Source organism: Hylobates moloch, unplaced genomic scaffold (genome assembly GCF_009828535.3).
Source record: "Hylobates moloch isolate HMO894 unplaced genomic scaffold, HMol_V3 SCAFFOLD_12, whole genome shotgun sequence".
NCBI classification, from domain to species: Eukaryota; Metazoa; Chordata; class Mammalia; order Primates; family Hylobatidae; genus Hylobates; species Hylobates moloch.
Window position 1 is genome coordinate 29,543,999 of NW_026652287.1, and position 25,724 is coordinate 29,569,722.

At 36.7% G+C, this 25,724-nt stretch overlaps 1 protein-coding gene across 11 annotated transcripts in view; it reads left to right on the forward strand.

Annotated features, from left to right (window-relative positions):
* CUNH12orf42 (chromosome unknown C12orf42 homolog) overlaps nucleotides 1-25,724 on the forward strand; it is a 222,365-nt gene that overhangs the window by 69,791 nt on the left and 126,850 nt on the right. The window contains exon 2 of one of the 11 annotated variants that reach the window (XM_058425345.1): nucleotides 2,516-2,631. The exons of 9 other annotated variants lie outside the window; for them this stretch is intronic. The gene's annotated coding sequence lies outside the window, so the exon portion shown is untranslated. Of the gene's footprint in view, nucleotides 1-2,515; nucleotides 2,632-19,718; nucleotides 19,769-25,724 lie in introns of those variants that run through there. One more of the 11 variants, XM_058425349.1, reaches the window with a different exon arrangement.

Genomic DNA, 25,724 nt, shown 5'->3' on the forward strand with positions numbered 1-25,724 from the left:
GTGGTCATCTGTATAGTTCCTAAACTAGGTGAAGTTCAGTGATAGACCATGAGTGTTAGCCCTTGAGCAGTTTATAGCATTCTAGCAAAGGTGTGGTTACCCAGGCCCCTGTGGTCCATCCAAGAAACTGGACAAGTTGCAAGAGTCTCTGGAGACAGAACTTCTTGCTTTTAAACACAAGGGTTCATGGTGGGGATGACAGAACAAAAATGAATGAACATTTACTAAGATCTAGCTGAGCTGGATGTTTTCCATGTGGGATTTCACTGGATTATTAAATGAAAATTCATTTCAGGTAGATATTTTTATCTCAAAGGGGGGATGAGGTGCAGAGACAGTAAGTAAGGTGCCCAGCATCACACCCTGGGTAAGCGCAGAGCTGCTATTTGAACTAGTTTCGCCTATCCTATAACTCATCATACTTGTTCTGTTTCACCACATGCCTTTTCAGAGAGCAGTCTTGCAGGGAATTCTTGGAAAAGTACTATTTTTTTTTTCTACAAAGAAAGGTAGAAATCTCCTAGTTTCAGAGTCTGTGGAGAGGGTAAGTTCTCTTTCTCTGGTTTGTTGGATTTGTTCCTGCCCCCAATGTCTTCTTTATGTGAAATGTCTCATAATTAAAAAGTGCAGATTCTATACAGACACAGAGTCTTTTCAGTATAGACTACATTTCCAAAAGTGGTTATTATGCATGGATGTGCTTGGAGAATTAGATTTCTGTGGTCTTGACTTTAATTGCCCCGTCTAGATATGTGATTAAGCTTTTGTTCTTTGTTTCAAGATGACCAGTCAATGGAGTTGTGTAGTTTTAATTTTATCTGAAGTGCAGTTGGAGGACAGGCAACAAAGCCTAATGCTTTTTTTCTCCTCTCTTTCTCAGTTACGATGACCATTAGTTCAATATTTTCAGGTCTTATATGAAATAACATCCTGTTATGGCCACATTTTTTAGTCCAATGTGAAGTATTTAATTTTAAAAAGGTTGTAATATAAAGGGGGTAAGAAAGATTGAATTTTACTTGTGCTTTGACTCCCCCCCACCCTCTGCCAGGAGGGCAGAGCATATAAACGTGAAGCTTGTGGGAAGTGGAGAAAAACAGTTTAATACAAAATTGTAGGTCCCTGTTTTTGAACATCTGTTACCATGGCAACTGATTCAAATGCTTGAAAGTTAAGTTGCTATTTAGGCAACTTAACTAGATGTTTTTGACAGTATGGGAACTAAATATAATTTAAAAACAGACACATGTAGATCCCCATTCAGCTGACCTGGCTGACACACAGTAAGACATTGGTCTGCAAGATGGACCATCTTCCTGAATACAGTGTACAGGGATGTACAGCATCCCTGATGAACAAACACAGGGCATTATTAGCTTCATCTTTTCTGTACTTTCAAGCCACAGATGAAGGGCGGACTAGCAATTTTTGGGGTATAAACATGGAAAAAGAAAAGTTAATTTCCAAGAGAAACACAGTGTATACCGTGCCAGTGGCTTCTTTTACTAACTGTTTTAAAAGCTACTTTCTTCCCCCTTGGGAAAATGATGCAGAAATTCAGTTATGTCTTCATGTTTAGTTCAAATGACAAACTTTCAGAACTATTTCCTTATCATCATATGCTTTAGATTGAAAGTAGAAAAATAAATAAAAAAATAAATAATTCCAGTGTTTCAAAGTAACAAAGTCCAAGTTCTGTGAACAGAGTAGTTCTTCAGTATATATTTGTGAACTGAGGAAAGATCACAAAAGGGAGAGGAAACATCATATTCTGGTGTTTTTTTTCTCTCTATTATGCGTGGGTTATTTAAGCTTCTTAGAAATTGCATTTTCAGAACAGTGTTTGGATCAAATAATCTTCATCATCCTGATGAAAATTTCAAAGCAGATTATATTATTTTAAAAATCAGACAAAGAAAACATAAAGAACAAATGGCTGCATAAAGGATTTTCCTGGATTGTTTATTAATTTGATTTAATAAAGTAATACATAAGAAATACTCTTGAATTGGTGGGGAATTTCCAAAAGAAAGGAGATAGATGGGTTCAGATGGAAGAGGAAAACCACAATGCAATTTCTAAGGTCTACATATAAGCCTCAAACTTTAGGCAATAATTGATTTTTATGGAAGTATATAGACAGTACCACATATCCAGGCAGATATCAGTGGAAATATTCAATGTCAATTTACTTTATATTTTGCTAATAATTCTTTTATCATGTGTGCTATGTGCGGTTTTCATAACAAGAATAGTAAATAATGAGTTAAAAGGTTCCTTTTCCTGGTGCAGCAAATGTGGCAATTCTAGCACACTAAAGCAGGCACAGAAGGTTTTGTATTGACTTTTAACAAATACTTCCAGAAAATGTCCTATAAATGTCAAAAGCGTTTATATTCTAAGGGGCTCTGTTTTAGAGACATAAGTGACAACATCTCAAGTAGACAGGGAAGCGCAGGACAGGTTTCTGGATGGACCTTGGTGACCCAGCTTTTTTCCCCTTTCTTGCTTATAGTTCTCAAGAATAACTGCAGAATGTGCTGGAAATGCAACATTCTGAGATAAAGAGGAAATGGTTGGACTTCATTTCTGTCTCTCCCAGCACAGAATGACCTGCAATGCTTTAGCCCAGTGAGTGCAATTGCCCCGGGATATAAAACCCAGGGTACTGGGTTTTCAGGGTTCCTTAGCTGCAGTGAGATGTGGGGTATTTGCAGACAAGACTCCATTCACCCTCGGAAACTTTCCTGAGACTTGAGCGATCAGCTTGCCATAAATCCTGTGCTTCTATTGTTCCCTGCTGCCTATGTATGAGTAATGAAGTTGCTTCACTTAACTTGTTCTGCGAGAGTTCTGTCTCATGGAACTCAAGCAGGAGATAGAGTAATTGGTGCATGGTGAATCTGATTCTCAGGAAGAATATGTAGGCCTGAGATTCTTAGTAAGTGAAATTTATCCTTGGTACAGCAAAAAGGAATATTGTATAAGTGGTTGTTTTGAGTAGAAAACAAGCAAATGTTTTAGAAATCTCTAATATATCTCAGAAATATTTATTCTAAGCCTGGCAGGATAAAAATTAATAAAGAAGTTCACTTGTTTCTTCTTCTCCTGCTCTCTAAGAAGAGAAAAGGACAAAAAGATGCATCAGTTTATTCTTAAGGTAAAATCAATGAAAGTAGAAGAGGAATCTCACACCCCCAGGGATCTTGTGGTACAGTGATAAGACTACTTGGACAGTGTTGAGAGGAGCAGAGAGGAAGTGGTGACCAAGATGGTACGTCAAACCAGGATGCATAAGAGTTTATTTGAGGTAGAAGAACAAAACAAACCTAAGAGATCAGAGAATGAAATTTTTAATGAACATTGCTTTGGACCACGTTTTTCAGCCCCATTAAAACTTGGAGAGTGTTATAAAGATAGACATTTCTGCTTTTATCACCCTTCTTTAAAAACAGTATCACTCCAGAACTGGAATACAAGAGCCATGGCTTTATAAACTTTATACAAATCTCAGATTAATTCAATTGAACAAACATTTGAAAGCGTGGGAGATTTTAGCACATCCTCAGTTGCAGCATCATCTTGAACAGAAGTCTCCATGGCTTCCGTTTACATTGACTGTCTACGTAGCCACTTTGCTATATCATCTGAAGGCTCTAAAGTTGAGAAAGACAGAGTTCTTTCCTCTGAGAGGTAGTAATATAGTAGAAAGACTTACATGTTATCAGGTATGCTACTACTATTACTAATAACTTATATTCAAGTGCTGTGCTAACTGCTTTACATGTGTTAACTCATTTAATCTTCATGAAAACCTGTGAAGTAAAGTAACTCATTGTATCCTCATTTAGGGAATAGAAAGTGAAGAACTAAAAGGTGAAGGCACTGGCTAAAAGTCACTTACCTAGTAAGATATAATGCTGGGTAAATATATACAGGAGTGTGAGACACGTGCTGTTCGAAGTCTCAAGATTGTTGTGACATGCTGTGAACACAAAGAAGAAAAGCTACCAATCCTAACTGGATAGGAATTATCAGTGGAAACAAAGATGGAATGAAATAAACCAAAAAACAAGCTCATGATTTTGGCAACTGGGCAGTTTTTGATGACATTTAAGACAAGTTGCAGCAAGACAGTAGAAGCAGAAACCAACATCCAGTGTGCTAGGGATAGAATTGTGAAGTAACTTTCAGCAACTCTTATGAAGTCTGGTGATGATAGGAAGGAAAGAACTGGGGACAGAAACCTGAGGAAAAAGTAGATAAGGTCTTTTTTGGATACAGAAATTTGAGTATATTTTTGTCTGGTGGGAATAGGGAAGATGGAAATGTCACAAATAAAAAGAGAAATAGGATGCTTTCCACGATGTATTACATAGTTTCCTGTCTTTTTCAGCAGAATATAAGAAAGATTTAAAACATCTTTCTTAATGACTTAAGATTATTATCATGAATTTTGATTAGTATTCCCTGTTCTAATTCTGAAATGAGATTTTCAAGTCCTATTGAAACTCCAGTTTAGTGAAATTCTGGCATTCCTAGGAAAGCTGTGGTGGCTTGTGATTTAAGAAGAGCTGAGCACAAACTATAGACTTCCTCTCCTGAAATAAATGCCTAGAAATTTAAGAAACAATATAAATATGTAACCATCTTCAAAAATAAGGAGAATAAATTATAGAGGACCAGAGCAGGGAAGAATTCTAAAAAAAAGCAAAGCTTATGGGATCAGATTAAGGTAACTATAGCTCAGGACCTTGAACGATGGACTGTGGCTACAAAAGGTGAGTGCATGGTTGATGGTAGGGTGGTTAGATGAGATATCATAGTAACAATTATCCAGGTGTTTTCTCTCTTTTTATTGGGTCTGTCGCCTCTAAGTGCTTACGTTGAGTAAAGGAGTTTTGTTAGAGAAACAAGGTGGTGAACAAGACAGAAGAAAAAGCTATATGTTTAAGAGATAAGCTATTGTGTGGAACAAGTATACAAAGTAATTTAACAGGAAATCTGATTTATTAAGATGAGTGAAAAATCAAAAGTCACTCAATATTGGAAGAAAATTACAATCAAGAAGAGGAGTTTAAAAGCTTAATGAATATTAGAAGAATTTACATCCAAGGAAACAGCGAATAAAGCCATGACAGCAAGGCTTTACAACGTATATAATTAATATTATTAGGGAGATAAGGAACAAAAGGTTATTGGGGAGAGATAAAGATAAGAGCAGAAATTAATGACATAGAAAATAAACAGAAAAGCTCACTAAACCAAAAGTTAGATTTTTGAAAAGATGAATACAACAACAAAAACTTTGCCGAAGTTGATAAAAATAGAAACAAGGCAAGAATAAATGAAAGAAAGACCGAAGGTGCAAACGAATAATATTATGAATGAAAAATAAGACATAATTACAGACACAGAGATGAGTATGACAAAGATGTATTAAAACTTTATGTTAATAAATTTGGGAACTGGTAGAATGAAAAAATTCTAGAATAATATAACGTTAAAAACCTCTTATATAAATATGACTTTATATAAACCTTTATTTAAGATGAATAATAATCTAGGAAGAAATAGAAAACCTGCATAGTCATTAAAGAAATAAAATTAATGCTTTAATAAGTCCATTAACAGGGAGTTAACACTTCTTTTATGGGAAAGTTATACTGTGCATTCAGAGAATTGATTATTCTAGTCTTAGGCAAACTTCTCCAGAAAATTTAGAATTATCAAATTGATTGCAAAAAAATTTCCTTTTCTTTTAATATACTATAAGTTCTAGGGTACATGTGCACAACATGCAGGTTTGTTACATATGTATACATGTGCCATGTTGGTGTGCTGCGCCCATTAACTCGTCATTTACTTTAGGTATATCTCCTAATGCTATCCCTCTCCACTCCCCACACCCCAGGACAGGCTCTGGTGTGTGATGTTCCCCTTCCTGTGTCCAAGTGTTCTCATTGTTCAATTCCCACCTATGAGTGAGAACATGCGGTGTTTGGTTTTTTGTCCTTGTGATAGTTTGCTGAGAATGATGGTTTCCAGCTTCATCCATGTCCCTGCAAAGGACATGAACTCAACCTTTTTTATGGCTGCATAGTATTCCATGGTGTATATGTGCCACATTTTCGTAATCCAGTCTATCATTGATTGACATTTGTGTTGGTTCCAAGTCTTTGCTATTGTGAATAGTGCTGCAGTAAACATACATGTGCATGTGTCTTTATAGCAGCATGATTTATAATCCTTTGGGTACATACCCAGTAATGGGATGGAAAATATTTCCTTTTCTAATTGTTCATTCCTTCCTAAATCTATGCCATTTGCAATATGACTTTGTAGCTTCTCTCATCAAGAGGTGGAGTCTATTTTCTTAATTCTTGCATCTGACTCAGTTTTATGATTTGCTTTGGTGATTAGAATGTGGTGGAAGTGATGGTGTGCCAGTGGTCAGCCTGTGCCTCCAGAGCTCTTTCATGCTTCCATGCTTTTGGAACCCTGACACCATTGTGCAAACAACCCCAGGCTAGCTTGTTAGATGTGAAAAACCTGTAATCCAGTCATCCCTGTCATTTCAGCCCGTAGCCAAACAACTGCTGGTCAGGCGAGTAAGACATCCTAGATGATCTGGTCCTCAGCTGATTTGTCTGTTAACCACAGACCTATCAGTGAGCTTGGATAAGTTTGGCTTCATCTGGCCTAAATCAATAGAAATTCTCAGTGGACCCATGAACTCCTGAGCAATAATAAAGGCTTATTGTTTTAAGTCATTGAGTTTTAGAGTGGTTTGTTACATAGCAATAGTCACCTGATGGAAAAATTGGTACCTAGAAATTGAGTGCTATTATAACAAAAACCTAAAATATGTAATTTTGGTTTTGGAACTGGGCTACAAACAGAGGCTGGGAAAATGGCAAGCAAACTGGCTGCAAAACCTGGAAAAGTGGTGATAACATTGTTATTGGAGGCTGGATTAGGGTGACATATGCTATGTAATAAAGCAACTGGCAATACTATTGCCTGAATTAACTTTCCTAAGGGGAAAATATACCCAACAAATGTTTGGATTTGGCTAAGTTTGTTTCCAGACAGAATGTTGGAGAGTCAGCTGATTGCCCCAAACTGTAGATAATACACTATGGCAAGAAATAAATGAGTTTAAGAAGGAACTGGTCAGTTTGCAAGCATAATTTATAGGGCACATAAAGAGACCAGAATTGGCTGGATTAGAAAATAAAATGGGCTGGGTGCAGCAGCTCATGCCTGTTATTCCAGCACTTTGGGAGGATGCGATGTTAGGATCCCTGGAACACAGGAGCAGAAGACTAGCCTCGGGAACATAGACAGACCTATCTCTACAAAAAATAAAAAATAGCTGGGTATGGTGGTGCACACTTGTGGTCCCAGCTACTTGGGAGGCTGAGGTAGGAGCATTGCTTGAGCCTAAGAGGTTGAGGCTACAGTGAGCTATGATTGTGCTTCTGCATTCCAGCCTGGGCAACAGAGTGAGACCCTGTCTCAAATAAATAAATAAATAAACAAATAAATAAATAAAATGAAAGAAAAGAAAAATAGAAAATAAAATAAATTCTCCAGCGTCTCCATTTGACAAAAGGTATTTCAAATAAAATGGAACCTGGAGGCATAGATGAATTTGAAGTTGTACCCAAGACTATTTGTTGAGACCTCAGCATTGTGGTGTCACACAGCAGTTTGACACACCCAAAGTGACAATGATATAGAGAGAGGAAGAGGGAGATATCTTGAAAACAACTGTGGGTATAATTTTCAGCAAATGTATTTAAATGGAATCAGATGTATTAAAGGTCCAGGAAGTTCTTAAGTGAGTTATATGAAAAAAGCTTTATCAACCTGAAATTAAATAGTCTGAGATTGGTAAAATTCCAAAATGGCCTCTGGGCCCTCAACTTTCTATGGACTGAAAGCAGGCTGAGAAAGTTACTCAGCTGCCAGTGAAATCTACTTTTATTTCAAGAAACCTAGGGTGTGATGAAAAAGGAATCACATCTCAAAGGACAGAGCCAAGATTCATGGTAGAACCAGTGGGTAGAGCAAAAAACCATGAAGAACAGCAGATTGGGAGCCACTCCTGGAGAGTAAAACTGGAGTCTAATTAAGGACACCTTCCTAGGGGAGACCATGGGATTGACCTGGCAACAATTGTTCAGTAAGATTTTAGAATTGCTGTGGAACAATGCTGTGAATGCATCAACAGATAACTGATGCACCGCCCCTTCACCTCAAATTATTTGTGATGCAAGTATAATCTTGATATCAAAACCAGTGAAAGAAAACATGACAGAAAAGTTATAGAACAATTTCATGACAACTGATAGAAAAAACTGATCCAAAATATTAGTAAATAAATCCAGAACACCAAGTTTATCCCAGTAAAGCAAGAAGAGATTAACATTAGAAAATCAATTAGTGCATAATCTTGATATCAAAAATTAGAAGGACAGTGCAGAAACAGAAAGTTATAGGCCAATTTCATTGATGAACATTGATGCAAAAATCCTAAACACAAATCTAGTAAACGAAATCTATCATGTTAAGTTTATCTTAGGGATGCAAGGGTAGATTAACATGAAGAAATCAATTCATTTACGACATTAATAGATTAAGGTAGAAATCTAAATCTAAGGTAAGAACCTAAACCTAATATATCTAATCTAAATACCTAATCAATATACAATTAATTCCAGTTCATATAACAGCAAGGAACAGAAAATTCAATAATACAATATGTCATTTATACAACCTAAAAAATTAAAGGATATAATAACTTTTATGCAAAAATCATAAAACCTTATATTAAGATACATTAAATAAAATTTAAAAAGTAGAAAAATAAAATATATTTATATTTGAAGACTTACTATTATAAAGATGGTCATTCTTCCCATGAATTTTAGAGTTCATGCATTTTCACTTGAGTGAATGCTTTTTTTTTTTTTTTCAAATGGAACTAGAAAAAAATTCTGAAGTTTAGATGGGAGAACAGAAAGGCAGGAATGGCCAGGATACTCCTGAAGAAAAATAAATTAGGTGGTGGGAATTGTCTTATCAGATATCAAGATTTGTTATAAATATGTAGCAATTAAAACATGATTATAGAGAAATAGCCCAGTGGAATGGCAGAGAGAGCCACAAATATGGAAACCTGACATCTCACAGAGCTGGTATTACACACCAAAACATATTATTATCTTATTTTTTTCAAGTGCTTAATAAGTGATTGTTATCATGTCTATTTTTTAAATTTATTTTTTATTTCAATATGTTTTTGGGGAACAGGTGGTGTTTGGTTACGTGAATAAGTTCTTTAGCGGTGATTTCTGAGATTTTGGTGCATCCATCACACAAGTGCTATACACTGTACTCTGTGTGTAGTCTTTTATCCCTCACACGTCTCCCAACCTTCCCCCCGAGTCCCCAAAGTCCATTGTATCATTCTTATGCCTTTGTGTCCTGATAGCTTAGCTCCCAATTATGACTGAGAACATACAATGTTTGGTTTTTCCATTCCTGAGTTACTTCACTTAGAATAATAGTCTCTGATTCCATCCAGGTTTCTGCAAATGCCATTATTTTTTTTCCCTTTTTATGGCTGAGTAGTATTCCATGGTGTCTATCTATATATCTATGTATCTATCATCTATCTATCTATCTATCTATCTATCTATCTATCTATCTATCTATCATCTATCATCTATCACATTTTCTTTATCCACCCATTGATTGATGAGCATTTGGGCTGGTTCCATATTTTTGCAATTGCAAATTGTGCTGCTGTAAACATGCCTGTACAAGTATCTTTTTCATATAATGACTTCTTTTCCTCTGGGTAGGTACCCAGTAGTGGGATTGCTGGATCAAATGGTAGATCTATTTTTAGTTCTTTAAGGAATCTCCACACTGTGTTGTGTACTGTGGTTGTCCTATTAATAGTTTACATTCCCACCAACAGTGTAAAAGTGTTCTCTTTTTACCACATCTGCACCAACATCTATTTTTTTTTTTAATTTTTTGATTATGGCTATTCATGCAGGAGTGAGGTGCTATTGCACTGTGATTTTGATCTGCATTTCCCTGGTAATTAGTGATGTTGAGCATTTTTCCATATGCTTGTTGGCCAATTGTATATCTTCTTTTGAGAATTGTCTGTTCATGTCGTTATCCCACATTTTGATGAGATTGTTTTTTTTGCTGATTTATTTGAGTTCTTTGTAGATTCTGGATATTAGTCCTTTGTCAGACGTATGAAGTGTGAAGATTTTCTCTCACTCTGTGGGTTGTCTCTTAACTCTGCTGATTATTTCTTTTGCTGTGCAGAAGCTTTTTAGTTTAAGCCCCCATATATTTATCTTTGTTTTTGTTGCATTTGCTTTTGCGTTCTTGGTCATGAAGTCTTTGTCTAAGTCAGTGTCTAGAAGGGTTTTTCAAATGTTGTCTTCTAGAATCTTTATGGTTTCAGGTCTTAGATTTAAGTCTTTGACCCATCTTGAGTTGATTTTTGTATAAGGTGAGAGGTGAGGATCCAGTTTCACTCTTCTGTATGTGGCTTGCCAATTATCCCAGCACTGTTTGTTGAATAGGGTGTCTTTTCCCCACTTTATGTTTTTGTTTGCTTTGTCAAAGGTCAGTTGGCTATAAGTATTTGGCTTTATCTCTGGGTTTTCTATTCTGTTCCATTGGTCTATGTGCCTATTTTTATACCAGTCATGCTGTTTTGGTGACTATGGCCTTATAGTATAGTTTCAAGTTGGGTAATGTGATGCCTCCAGATTTGTCCTTTTTGCTTAGTTTTGCTTTGTTTATGTGGCCTCTTTTTTGGTTCCATATAAATTATAAGATTGTTTTTTCTAGTTTTGTGAAGAATGATGGCAGTATTTTGTTGGGAATTGCATTGAATTTGTGATTGCTTTTGGCAGTATGGTCATTTTCATGATATTGATTCTACTACCATGAGCATGGGATGTGCTTCCATTTGTTTGTGTCATCTATGATTTTTTCAGCAGTGTTTTGTAGTTTTCCTTTAAGAGGTCTTTCACCTCTTTGGTTAGGTATATTCCTAAGCATTTTATTATTTTTTTGCAACTATTGTAAAAGGGGTCGAGTTCTTGATTTGATTCCCAGCTTGGTTGCTATTGGTATATAGCAGAGCTACTGATTTGTGTACATGAATTTTGTATTCTGAAATTTTGCTGAATTCATTTACCAGTCTTAGGAGCTTTTTGGATGATTCTTTAGGATTTTCTAGGTGTGTGATTATATCGTCAGCAAACAGCGACAGTTTGAATTCCTCTTTACCAGTTTGAATGCCCTTGATTTCTTTTTCTTGTCTGATTGCTCTGGCTAGGACTTCTAGTACTATGTTGAATAGAAGTGGTGAGTGGACATCATTGTCTTGTTCCAATTCTTGGGGGGAATGCTTTCAATTTTTCCTCATTCAGTATAATGTTGGCTGTGGGTTTGTCATAGATGGCTTTTATTACCTTACCTTCCATCTTGATTTCATTGTTGACCCAGTGATCATTCAGGAGCAGGTTACTTAATTTCCATGCATTTGCATGATTTTGAGGGTTCCTTTTGGAGTGGATTTCCAATTTTATTCCACTATGGTCTGAGAGAGTACTCTATAAAATTTTGATTTTCTTAAATTTATGGAGACTTTTTTGTGCCCTATCACATGGTCTGTCTTGGAGAATGTTCCATGTGCTGATGACCAGAAAGTATATTCTGCAGTTGTTGTGTAGAATGTTCTGCAAATATCTGTTAAGTCCATTTGTTATAGGGTATAGTTTAAGTCCATTGTTTCTTTTAAGGCATGTCCCTTTTATGCTATCTTTGCTGAGGGTTTGAATCATAAAGGGATGGTAGATTTTGTCAAATGCTTTTTCTGCATCTACTGAGATGATAATGTGATTTAAATTCTTTAATTCTGTTTATGTGTGTATCACATTTATTGACTTGTGGATGTTAAACCATCCCTGCATCCCTGGTATGAAACTCACTCGATCATGGTGGATTATCTTTTTGATATGCTATTGGATTCAGTTAGCTTGTGTTTTGTTGAGCATTTTTGCACCTATGTTCATCAGGGATACTGGTCTGTAGTTTTCTTTTTTTGTTATGTCCTTCCCTGGTTTTGGTATTAGGGTGATACTGGCTTCATAGAATGATTTAGGGAGGATTCCCTCTTCCTCTAGCCTGTGTAATAGTGTCAATAGGATTGGTACCAATTCTTCTTTGAATGTCTGATAGAATTCAGCTGTGAATGTGTCTGGTCCTGGACTTCCTTTTCTTGGCAATTTTTTTTTTTTTTTTTTTTTTTTGAGACAGAGTTTTTGCTCTTGTTGCCCAGGCTAGAGTGCAATGGCATGATCTCGGCTCACTGCAACTTCTGGTCCTGGGTTCAAGCAATTCTTCTGCCTCAGCCTCCTGAGTAGCTGAGATAACAGGTGCCTGCCACCACGCCTAGCTAATTTTTATGTTTTTAGTAGAGATGGGGTTTCACCATGTTGGCCAGGCTGGTATCGAACCACCTTGGCCTCTGAAAGGCAATTTTTAAATTACCCTCATTTCAATCTCACTACTTGTTATTGGTCTGTTCAGAGTTTCTATATTTTCCTAGTTTCATCCAGGAGGGTTGTATAGTTCCAGGAATTTATCCATCTCCTCTAGGTTTTCAAGTTTATGCACATAAAGGTGTTCATAGTAGCTTCGAATAATTTTTTGTATTTTTGTGGTATCAGTAGTAATATCTGCCATTTTATTTCTAATTGGGCTTATTTGGATCTTCTCCTTTTCTTGGTTAATATCACTAATGGTCTATCGATTTTAGTTATCTTTTCAAAGAACCAGGTTTTTGGCCGGGCGCGGTGGCTCACGCTTGTAATCCCAGCACTTTGGGAGGCCGAGGCGGGTGGATCACGAGGTCAGGAGATCGAGACCACAGTGAAACCCCGTCTCTACTAAAAATACAAAAAATTAGCCGGGTGTGGTGGCGGGCGCCTGTAGTCCCAGCTACTCAGAGAGGCTGAGGCAGGAGAATGGCGTGAACCCGGGAGGCGGAGCTTGCAGTGAGCTGAGATTGCGCCACTGCACTCCAGCCTGGGTGAAAGCGCGAGACTCCGTCTCAAAAAAAAAAAAAAAAAAAAAAAAAAAAAAAAAAAGAACCAGGTTTTTGTTTCATTTATCTTTTGTATTTTGTTTTGTTTGTTTCCATTTCATTTAGTTTTGCTCTGATCTTTGTTATTTCCTTTTTTTCTGCTGGGTTTGAGTTTAGATTATTCTTGTTTCTCCAGTTCCATGATGTATGACCTTAGGTTGTCTATTTGTGCTCTTTCAGACTTTCTGATGTAGGCATTTAATGCTATAAAGTTTCCTCTTAGCACCACTTTTGCTGTATCCCACAGGTTTTGATAGGTTGTGTCACTGTTATCATTGAGTTCAAAGAATTTTTAAATTTCCATCTTGATTTCATTGTAGACCTAATGATCATTCAGGACTAGGTTATTTAATTTCCATGCATTTGCATGACTTTGAGGGTTCCTTTTGGAGTTGATTTCCAATTTTATTCCACTGTGGTCTGAGAGAGTACTCTGTATAATTTTGATTTTCTTGAAATTACTGAGATGTTTTTGTGCCCTATCACATAGTCTGTCTTGGAGAATGTTCCATGTGCTGATGGCCAGAATGTATATTCTGCAGTTGTTGCGTAGAATGTTCTGCAAATATCTGTTAAGTCCATTTGTTCTAAGGTATAGTTTAAGTCCATTGTTTCTTTGTTGACTTTCTGTCTTGATGACCTGTCTAATGCTGTCAATGGAGTATTAAAGTCTCCCACTGTTGTTGTGTGCCATCTATCTCATTTCTTAGGCCTAGTAGTAATTGTTTTATAAATTTAGTAACTCCAGTGTTAGTGCATATATATTTAGAATTGTGATATTTGCCTGTTGAACTAGTCCTTTTATCATTATACAGTGTCCCTCTTTGTCGTTTTTAACTGTTGTTGCTTTAAAGTCTGTTTTGTCTGATATAAGAATAACCACTTCCGCTCACTTTTGGTGTGCATTTGCATGGAATATCTTTTTCCAGCCCTTTACCTTAAGTTTATGTGAGTTCTTATGCTTTAGTTGAGTCTCCTGAAGACAACAGAAACTTGGTTGATGAATTCTTATCCCTTATTCCATTCTGTATCTTTTAAGTGGAGCAATTAAGCTATTTACATTCAATGCAAGTATTGAGATGTGAGGTACTATTCTATTCATTATGCTATTTGTTGCCTGAATACCTTATTTTTTTAAATTGTGTTATTGTTATATAGGTCCTGTGAGATTTATGCTTTAAGGAGGTTCTATTTTGGTGTATTTCAAGGACTTGTTTCAAGATTTAGAGTTCTCTTTAGTTCTTGTAGTGCTGGCTCGTTAGTGGCAAATTCTGTCAGCATTTGTTTGTCTGGAAGACTGTATCTTTTTTTTTCATTTATGAAGCTTAGTTTCACTGGGTACAAAATTCTTTGCTGATAATTGCTTTGTTTAAGGAGGCTAAAAATAGGACCCCAATCCCTTCTAGCTTGTAGGGTTTCTGCTGAGAAATATGCTGTTACTCTGATAGGTTTTTCTTTATACCAAATCATATTAGAGAGCTGGCATTACATGTAAATTGCTTAGAACTGTGACTGGCATGTAGTAAGCAGTATATAAAGTTAGCTGCTATTGTTATTGTTATTAGTACAATTACCATTACTGTTGATTGGTGATGAAACTATGGACTTATCTGTAAATGGTACTCTCCCATTGAAAAAAAGAAAGTTGACTTTCACCTTTTGCCATATACAAAAACCAATTCAAGATTAATAAGAGACTTAAATAAAAATGACAAATCTCTAAAATTTTTAAAAGACCATATAGAAGAACATCTTCATGACCTTAAATGAGGGAAGATTTTCAAAAACAAGACCCAAAGAGTACTAACTATAAAGAAAGGTCTTGATAAGTATAGTACATAAAGAATTGATTCCATTCATTTAAGCATCATAAGGAAAACAAAATAATGGGAAAGCTCCAAATGGGAGAGAATATTTGCAATACATATAATCCAGAAAGAATATCTAGGGCACATAAATAACTTTTTTAAAAAAAGCAAACCACAACAGGAAAATGGGAAAAGACTTGCACAAGCATTTTACAGAATAACCTATGCTGATGGCCAGTCAGCAAGTGAAGATACTCGTTCTCATTAGTAAATCAAGGAAATGCAAATTAAATTCAAAATGGGATAGCAGCAGGCACAACAAAACCCCCCAAAAGCCCAAAAAAGAGTAAATGGAATGTTGGTGAGGACATGGAACAATTAGAATCAGTACAAATTTGTACAACTAGTTGGAGAAACAATTTGATATTATACGGTATTGAGTTGAAAAAACTGTTTTTCCTCTGCTCTCACACCACAACAGTCAACACAGACGAAACGTGTGGGATTTTTCCCCACCAACAAACAAACAATCAATTCTGCAGTGGACACCAGCTGGGTTTCCTCTAATTCAATTCTGACATCATCTACCTGGAGATAGTGTCAGATCCCACAGGTTGAGGGAGAAGAGAAAGGTAAGAAACAAACTCACATAGTGTCTACCCCTGAGAGACGGTATGGGGGATGAGCACAGATTGGCAAGCAGTACACAGGAAGTATCAATATGATTTGTAACTTTTTTTTATACTTTGGATTGTGGGTTCATGTATGTTTATATTTATGGTTTATTACTTATGGATATCTACATATGTTCTTTTTTATAATCAAGTATTTTATATTTAAAATATCAAAAATATATTTAAGAAGTAGAAGAAATATATCAAGGCATGTAACAAAGAAAGCTTGTAGCAATATTAATTTAAGGTAAAATAGATTTCAATGCAAAAGACATTTAAAGAAAAAATGAAAGGGGGAATATGATATTGATAAAAGGATTAATTACTAAAGAAGTTATGATAGTCAACGTAACTTATATGTGTGTCTATGTATACATCAAAAACTTATAAAGAAGAAGAGAACTTGCTTATTTGTGCAAGTATTTGTACAATCTTATACAGAGAAACTAATTCTAATTCTAGTTAAGTCTTCAAGACACATCTTTCAGAAACAAATGAATCAATTAGACAAACATGAGTATGGCCACAGAAGATAGAACTAACACAATTTACAGGTACATACTTACACATGTGACTGTGTGCAAATACAAATACAAATGGAGAATAACATTATTTAAAAATATACTTGGAAAGTTTTACCAAGTTAGCTCATACTAAACAAAAAGGATATTTTAATACATTTCAAAAAGTCGATATTATATAAGCCACATTGATGACAGAATTATACAATAAATAATGTTTAAAATGCTTCTAATTTTACTTTAAATTTTTTATTTAGAAGTTACAAACTAAGAACTAAAAAATAACAGAAGAAAGCCCTTTGTATTAGAACCTATGAAACCCGTGAATCTCATGTGGGCCTCAGGGAAAAATGTAGACCTTTACATGTATTTTATTTAGAAACAACAAACAGTATAAAAATGAACTAAGCTTTCAACTTAAGAAGCTAACAAATTAATAACAAAGTTGGCATTAATAATTATAATTAGTAAAGACAACATAAATTGCTATTATTATTTTTTTTTTTGAGACGAAGTCTCGCTCTGTCGCCAAGGCTGGAGTGCAGTGGCGCAATCTCGGCTCACTGCAAGCTCCGCCTCCCAGGTTCACGCCATTCTCCTGCCTCAGCCTCTTCGAGTAGCTGGGACTACAGGCGCCCGCCACCACGCCCGGCTAATTTTTTGTATTTTTAGTAGAGACGGGGTTTCATCATGGTCTCGATCTCCTGACCTTGTGATCCACCAGCCTCGGCCTCCCAAAGTGCTGGGATTACAAGCGTGAGCCACCGCGCCTGGCAATAACATAATTTATTAAAATGGGTAACAAACAGCAAAGTTGATCCATAAAACCAAAAAGTTAATTTTTGTAAAAAACAATAAAATAAGCCTTTGGCATATATAACCAAAGAAAAGGAGACAAATGGCACAAGTAAAGATTTTTATTTGACATTGATGATAAGATACAGGTTTTAGAAACATTAAAATGTTAAAAAAATATGCAACATGAAATCTGGAAATAGCTAATTAAAATTTTGGTTTTACATTTCGAGGACTTAGCATCACCCATCCAATTTGATATCATCTATAAAGTGCTTAGTCTCTTTCTCTTTCTACGCCATGAAGAAAATAAGCTTATGTCTGATCTCAACTCAACATGACTTCTTGCACAGCCTTTTTGTACCCTTTATGGTATGTGCCAACCCTGCTCAGCTGGGTAAACTCAGTGGAGAAAAACACTGCCAAGCAGAGGTTTCAAATGAATGACTTCAGCATTTAATTACAGATATGTTTTGTTTGACCTGCAGAGTATTTTTAATTTTTTGAATTATTGCTAATTGAAAAAATAAAGAGATTTCACCTAAAAATTTATATTTTGACATGGCAAAAATCAGAATTGCTGAGGGTTAGATGAGGCTTGTGCTCTTCCATTCACAATAGTCTCCAATGGGGAGTGTGGAGTGAGAGTCCTGGGATTTAATCTCATCTCTGCCACCCACTAGCAGATTGTCTCAGAAAAGTTACTTAAACTCTAGAGTGCACTAATTTTCCTTATTCGCAACATGGAGGAAACATCAGGCTTAGAAGGTCAATGGATATTGACTAAGATAAGGAACATAAAAACATCTGGCAGAGTTCTGGGCCACTGGTTGGGGGCTCATTCTGTATCAGTTTCCTCTTCTGCCTTTGTTGTTCTTCTCTACAACATAAAATTTCTGGCACCTGTTAGTCATAGATAAGCAACAAAATTATCTTGACAAAATATTCAGCAATAATTAACATTCTCTGTGTAGGTGTTTGAAAAGATGAAACTTGTGCTGTTTGATTTCAGTTTATTCTAATATATAGAAGTTACTAGCCATGCACCTCCTTACTAGCCTGAAACTCAGGACTTCAGTTCCTTTTTTTCACGTCTCCATGTGGTAACTCTCTCCATTTGACTGTAAGCTGCTTAGAGCACCTGCCCTGTTTACTACTTAGTTCTCAGAATGTAGGGCAAAACCTAGTGTCTAACAGGCATTAAATAAAATAAATATTTGTTGAATGAATGATTGAGAATGTATAATTTCCAAGGTTATTTCCCTTTTAAACAGTTTGAAAAATTACATTTTTTTTACTCTTTAATACATATATTCTTTCATTCATTTACTCTTTTCTTTTTAAAAAGATCTATGTATGACACATGGAAAGCATGTAGTGCAGTGTCTGGCACATAGAAAGTGCTTAATGTATTATTTGTTAATTTAAGAGTTTTATTATCTACATTGTTCTGATCATAAAGCCCTGTGATTTGGTGATTTGTTAAAAAATGATAATGCAGTGTATATTAGGATGGGAATAAAAGAGGCTATGCCAGGATGTACAGGGAACTGGCAGAACGGAGCGCTGATTTAGATTGCAGCAGGAAGGTGCCATGATAGAATAGGCTAAGGCCCCATTTGTTAGGTTGGAATGTCAACAATAGGGCTTTGCAAGGGAAGCCTCCTTGTCTTTAGCCTGCGAAGATCTTAGGTACCCAAACCAGCAACCTGTTGTTGACTTGCACATCTGTGCTGTCCAGTGCATGCAAATGTCATTGTTCACAGAACTGTCATCCCTATAAGACTGTGAGACCAAAAAGTAGATGTGAGATAATCAATCATACCGCTCCTTGCTTTTGTGAAGAAATAATTGCTGTGCATGCACATTGGTTATGGTTAGTTGCTGGCATTATCTCATTGTAAATATCTAGAGAAATATATGTATGTCAGATTTCATAATGTGGAATTTCATAATAAAAGTTATGTTATAAAATGTTAACATTGAGAGCAGTAAAGGGAAAGTTGTAAAAGTGGAGGAAAATTTGCATGTGAAAATTTTGGTGGATGTTTTAAAGGTTTTGATACAGATTTTTGACTTTATTTATTTATTTTTGAGATGGAGTCTTTCTCTGCCACTCAGCCTGGAGTGCAGTGGTGTGATCATAGCTCACTGTAACTTTAAACTCCTGGGCTCAAGTGATCCTCCCACTTCAGCCTCCTGAGTAGCTGGGACTACAGGTGCACACCACCAAGCCTAGCTAATTTTTTAATTTTTTTGTAGAGATGAGGTCTCACTATGTTGACCAGGCTGGTCTTGAATGCCTGGCCTCAATCTGTACTTCAGCCTTGACTTCCAAAAATGTTGGGATTACAGAGATGACCCACCATGCTGGGGCCAGATTTTTGATTTCTAAGAGAAAATAATTTGTCTTTAATGATCGAGTTTTCTTTAAACTGGATTCACACTTCCCCTTTTCTCAAGAGAAGTTTCTGTCATTTGAGAACACATTTCCTGTTTTCACATTTGCTCATCTGAATATGATGCCAGATCCGAGAGAGAAAGGATGTTTTTCTGCACATCTTGAAGACGGGGCTTGCTTTCCATTGTCCCCAGCCCTCAGCTCACCACTGCTGCTTTTGAGGACTCTCCCTTCATGAGCTTCAGTCATTCAAACCTGACTCCATTAGGTGCTGCTCACTGCCTTGGAGGCTGCTCCTCCTGTGTGTCAGATCCACAGAGATCTCCGAGTTCAGAAATGAGTGGAAAAATACTCATGGTGGGCAGGAAGAGGTGAGAAATTTTTGTTATGTGAGGAAGGCATTTCTTAAAATAGCCCAGTTTGAAATTGTTGCTTAGTTTTCCTTTTCCTTTTAATGATCAGTTTGTTTGAAGGTTTTATATCTACAGGAAAAAAATATTTCAACCATTTTTGCAAAATTTGGCCAAAAGGCTTGAGCTTGTATTAGTATTACCAGAGGCATTAAATCATGAGATCATTTGGCAAAATGTAAATTTCCTTCCCCTTCTCTGTCCAGTAGTCTAGGAAATAAACTTTCCAATAAGCTTGGGTTGGGGAAGGGTGCCTCAAACCCCGTGGGCTATTTGGAAAATATAATACTTAGGAGTCCAACTAGGGAGGAAACAATATTTGCTTTATGACAGAGTAAAGTTGGTGCTTATCAATTAAAAATGATGCTGGCCATATGTAGTTAACTGTTTGCTAGGTAAATGAAAAGTAGTTTATTTTTTAAAAATAATTATGGCATGTGTTAATATTCACAAATTCAAACATAGCAGAAGTATAGTAAGATTTCATCCATTATTAGCTTGAAGCAATTCTTGTGTACCCTGTGGTTATATGCAAACTTAATGGATGCTAAGTGTAAAAGGAAGGTTCCATGGTCAGTGGTTGAGAAATGATTGGTGAAGGAATTTAAACACTTTTTTTTCACTGTAGAACTTGGCCTAAACTACTGTACATTGTAATTCTCCAAGAGGGGAGCCACGGTGTGGTGTTGTACCTCATTTGAAATGGAGTTAGGCCAATCTGGGTTTTAATTCTGTGCCACTCTTGACAAATCACATGACCTCTTTGAGTTCTGGTTCATCTGCAAAATGGGTCTAATAGCACATATCTCATGGATTTGTAGTGAACATAAAACACTCAACAAGACTATTTGCATAATAACAAATGTTAATTTAAAATTTATGCCTCTATTTTCCTTTCTTGAAGTTAGGGGTCTACGGTGAAGTACCCACTTGTACCAGAGTAGGAGTTTGAAGAAGCTGGTCCTGCCATTTCCTGACGGAATGACCTTGGCAAGCCTCTTAACCAAGAGAATTGGGTTACCAATGTCTTCATTTTAAAAAAATAAAACAAAACCTGCCATGTTTGATAGAGCATTTAGGAGAATCAAGTTAGTTTTAAAACTCTTATAGAAATTCTCAAACATCATGCCATTTTATTCACAAATTCTTCAGGATGCATTATTAGTTGGTAAGGCTATTTATATCCATATCTAAATTTACATCTCTATGTTTCCATGTATTGGCCATGCTATTATTATGCCAAGCAAAGTTAAGTCATTCATCAATACAATTTAGTCCGTATTTCTGTTTCCAAGATTGTCTCAAACATTTCATTTTTGCACTTGGTAAAATTGAGTGACAAGCTGAACAAGTTGCACATTCTGCATATGTTGTTATGTGTCTTAAGTTCACATTTGTTTTATAACAATGGGTTCCTTCAACCCATACCACTCTTTTGTTAGAGAAAGTAGGTCATTTCTTTGTAAATGTCCCTCCCACTTCCTGGATTTTGCTGTGTCTTTAACTTGTTCTTCTGTTCCCCATCATTTTACAAATGGGTAGTTAGATCTACAGATTCAATTAGATACTGGTACAATTGTTAGGAAATTGTACTTCAGAGATGTTGCTATATCCTTCTTGTTGCATCATATTATGAGGCACATATCTACCTCTTCCCCTTTTATATATCCTGAGGTTGAACTGTGAGTTCAGATGGTGTCACCATGATGCTTTCCTTGTGAATTCCTCATTCATAATTCATTAATAATTGTGCTAGCTCCATTTACTTTTTTTCATCAACTATTTGGTTACAGTAAAACACAGGAAAGGAAGGAGAAAGAATTTCTTGTGGTTTTATTATGTAATGAATATTTATTCGGGGCCAGGAATTGTGCTAGGTGCTTGGACACAACAGCAAACGTATCTATATCCTACTGTTGGGAAGCTATGGCCTGGGTAATACAGAGGACTGTATAATGTGAAATATAAAGAAAGTTTATATTTCACTGGGAGTCCTGGGCTTTGGGTTGCTTTTTCTTTATGGTTTTAATCTATTTTGTGTAGTGTATTAGTTTGCTTGTGCTGCCATAGAAAATACCACAGACTGGATATCTTAAACAACAGACATTTATTTTCTCATAGTTCTGGAGGCTGGGAGTCCAAGATCAAGGTGCTGGCAGGTTCGATTCCTTCTGAGGCCTCTGTCTTGCTGATGGCCACCTTCTTGCTGTGCCCTCACATGGTCATCCCTCTGTGTGTGTATCTGTGTCCTAACTTCTTCGTACGAGGATGCCAGGCATATTGGATTAAGACCCACCTGTACCAACTTATCTAACCTTAATTACCTCTTGAAAGACCCCTATCTCTAAGCAGTCATAACCTAAAGTACTGGTGAGGACTTCAACGTGTGAATTTGGGAGAGAGGCACAATTCAGCTCATAACATAGAGTAAGAGCATTACATATTATCTCTCTCATTAGACAGCAAGCCTCTTTAGAAGCAGAAACCTCCTATTGTATGTCATGAATTCTTCAGCGCATCAAATAAGGTTCTAGAAAGTGTTTATTAATGTTACAGTAGGTAGCTAGTCAGATATGAGCAGGGCAGGAGAGGGCCCCCCCACTGTCAACCAGGAGGGTCAGGCAAGCATCAGGTGATGGTCAGGTGGTTGTTGAACTGCCTCTCTAAAATAATAATTAGTCGCAGCCAGTGCCAGGGAAAGACAGTCTTCCAATAGATAGAAACACCTAAGGCTGGTGATAAGCATCTTGTGGATAAGATCTCAGGAGTTGGGTAAGTGGGGTTAAGCATGCTTACTAAGAGGCAAAATGGCCGAGCTTAACTGGTGTATGACCTTATAGGAACACTTGACTGGTAAGGGAAGAATGCCTCAAGTGAGCATGTGTACAACTCCAGTAAACACACTGCACATGTGGACAGCCCCCAAGGGAAGAATCAGGGGAGAAGTAATGCAACCCCAGAAGCATGCCAATGTATAATACCCCAAGTTAAAGGTCAAACTGTGCACTTGATCTCTCAGGTTGCCTGCTTGACCTTCTTCCAAGTGTACCGTACTTCCTTTCATTCCTGCGCTAAAGTTTTTAAAATAAACTTTCACTCCTGCCTTAAAACCTGCCTCCTTCTCTCCTGCCTTATGCCCCTCAGTAAAATTCTTTCTCCTGAGGAGGCAAGAATTGAAGTTGCTGTAGACCTGTACAGATTCACTGCCACTAGCATACTTTGGTGCTGTGTGACTTGGATACGTTCTGCTGCTAACATTAAGAGGTTTCTAGAGAGTCAAATCATAATAGAAAATGCTCATTAAAAGCTTGTGTGAATGACAGAATAATGATACAGTGATTATTTCTTAAGCACTTATTGTGGGCCAGGGTACGTAATGTATATGTGTATATTGTCTCATTTCATCTTCAAAATGACCCTCATAGTTGGCTTTCGTTATTACTATCAGTGCCATTTCCCCTTTTAACTATGAGGAGCTCAAGAGGCCGAAGAGGTTAACTTGCCTGTGTTGCCGTAACAATAAGTGCAGGATGCAGGATTTGAATCCAGAGTCATGGTCTGACTGCAATATTTTACCATCCATGACATACAGGAAAGTGTTTTATAAAGTGTAGATTTTTATAAAAGGTTAGCTATTCATGTGGCTTTGTGGAAATAATATAGACTCTGGAGTCAAAATGGCCTTTATTTAATTTTCAACTCCATCACTTTTAGGTGTGATTATGGTCTCCTAATGTCTCTGAGCCACAGCTTCCCAATCTAGAAAATGGAAATAATGGTATCTCCCTGGATGAATGCCGGTGAGCATTTGGAAGATTATCTGTGGAGACTCTAGCACAATGTCTGAGAGATTATATTCTTGAAAAATGTCAACTAGTATTATATTCTCCTCATAGTACCTTGGTATGTTTTTTTTTATTATACTTTGTGTGCAGAATGTGCAGGTTTGTTACATAGGTATACACGTGCCATGGCATGGTGGTTTGCTGTACCATCAACTCATCGTCTACATTAGGTATTTCTCCTAATGCTATCCCTTCCCTATCTCCCCACCCCCCAGCAGGCCCCAGTTTGTGATATTCCCCTCCCTGTGTCCATGTGTTCTCATTTTTCAGCTCTCACTTATGAGTGAGAACGTGCAGTGTTTGGTTTTCTGTTCCTGTGTTAGTTTGCTGAGAATAATGGTTTCCAGCTTCATCCACGTCCCTGCAAAGGAACTAATCTCATTCCTGTTTGTGGCTGCATAGTATTCCATGGTGTATATGTACCACATTTTCTTTATCCAGTCTATCATTGATGGGTATTTGGGTTGGTTCCAAGTCTTTGCTATTGTGAATAGTGCTGCAGTAAACAAATGTGTGCATGTGTCTTTATAGTAGAACGATTTATAATCCTTTGGGTATATACCCAGTAATGGGTTTGCTGAGTCAAATGATATTTCTGGTTCTAGATCCTTGAGGAATCACCACACTGTCTTCCACAATGGTTGAACTAATTTACACTCCCACCAACAGTGTAAAACCATTCCTTTTTCTCCACATTCTCTCTAGTGTCTGTTGTTTCCTGACTTTTTAATGATTGCCATTCTAACTGGTGTGAGATGGTATCTCATTGTGGTTTTGATTTGCATGTCTCTAATGACCAATGATGATGAGCTTTTCTTCGTATGATTGTTGGCCACATAGATGTCTTCTTTTGATAAGTGTCTGTTCATATCCTTTGCCCACTTTTTGATGGAGTTGTGTTTTTCTTGTCAATTTGTTTAAATTCCTTGTAGATTCTGGATATTAGCCCTTTGCCAGATGGATAGATTGCAAAAATTTTCTCCCATTCTGTAAGTTGCCTGTTCACTCTGATGATGGTTTCTTTTGCTGTGCAGAAGCTCTTTAGTTTAATTAGATCTCATTGGCTTTTGTTGCCATTGCTTTCGGTGTTTTAGTCATGAAGTCTTTGCCCATGCCTATGTCCTGAATGGTATTGCCGAGGTTATTTTTCTAGAGTTTTTATGGTTTTTAGGTCTTATGTTTAAGTGTTTAATCCATCTTGAGTTAATTTTTGTATAAGGTGTAAGGAAGAGGTCCAGTTTCAGTTTTCTGCATGTGGCTAGCCAGTTTTCCCAACACCATTTATTAAATAGAGAATCCTTTCCCTATTGCTTGTTTGTGTCAGGTTTGTCAAAGATCAGATGGTTGTAGATGTGTGGCATTATTTCTGAGGCCTCTGTTCTGTTCCATTGGTCTATATATCTGTTTTTGTACCAGTACCATGCTGTTTTGGTTACTGTAGCCTTGTAGTATAGTTTGAAGTCAGGTAGCGTGATGCCTCCAGCTTTGTTCTTTTTGCTTAGGATTGTCTTGGCTATATGGACTCTTTTTTGGTTCCATATGAAATTTAAAGTAGTTTTTTCTAATTCTGTGAAGAAAGTCAATGGTAGCTTGATGGGAATAGCATTTAATCTATGAATTACTTTGGGAAGTATGGCCATTTTCATGATATTGATGCTTCCTATCCATGAGCATGAACTGTTTTTCCATTTGTTTGTGTCCTCTTATTTCCTTGAGCAGTGGTTTGTAGTTCTCCTTGAAGAGGTCCTTCACATCCCTTGGAAGTTGTATTCCTAGATATTTTATTCTCTTTGTAGCAATTGTGAATGGGAGTTCACTCATAATTTGGCTCTCTGTTTGTCTGTTATTGGTGTATAGGAATGCTTGTGATTTTTGCACATTGATTTTGTATCCTGAGACTTTGCTGAAGTTGCTAATCAGCTTAAGGAGATTTTGAGCTGAGACGATGGGGTTTTCTAAATATACAATCATGTCATCTGCAAACAGAGACAACTTGACTTCCTCTCTTCCTACTTAAATACCCTTTATTTTTTTTCTCTTGCCTGATTGCCTTGGCCAGAACTTCCAATACT